The following is a 350-nucleotide window of genomic DNA, read 5'->3' on the forward strand; positions in this document are numbered from 1 at the left end:
CTGGCGATCTCTATTTGCCAAAAGCCTGATCCCGGAGATTGGAATGCAAAGAAGACGGGGGGCCGTCCCGCCCCTCCTCCCCGGCCCCCCGCGCGCCGCCCGACTCCTCGGGATTATTGTCCCGGGGACAGTGAGCCTCAGAGAGCGACGGAGGCCGGAGAAAGCCGGTAGTCAAGGGGCCTTGAGAACCCGGGGCTTCCCGAGCGCGGAGCAGGCCCCGCCATTTAAAATTCAAATACACATCTTGAGTGCTTGCAAGAGAGGCCTGGCTGTGCAAATAGTGCTTGTGAGGCCCGGGCCTCTGGAGGGCCCGCGTGTGAATCGCTGCGGGGCGGGGGGAGGGGCGTTGC

General features: G+C 64.6%; 1 protein-coding gene across 1 annotated transcript in view; it reads left to right on the plus strand.

The window, feature by feature from the left end:
• Positions 1–350, plus strand: part of SHH (sonic hedgehog) — a 10707-nt gene that overhangs the window by 7409 nt on the left and 2948 nt on the right. The gene's annotated exons all lie outside the window — the stretch shown is intronic.

The sequence above is a fragment of the Bison bison genome, unplaced genomic scaffold (assembly GCF_000754665.1).
Source record: "Bison bison bison isolate TAMUID 2011002044 unplaced genomic scaffold, Bison_UMD1.0 scf7180017864503, whole genome shotgun sequence".
NCBI lineage: Eukaryota > Metazoa > Chordata > Mammalia > Artiodactyla > Bovidae > Bison > Bison bison.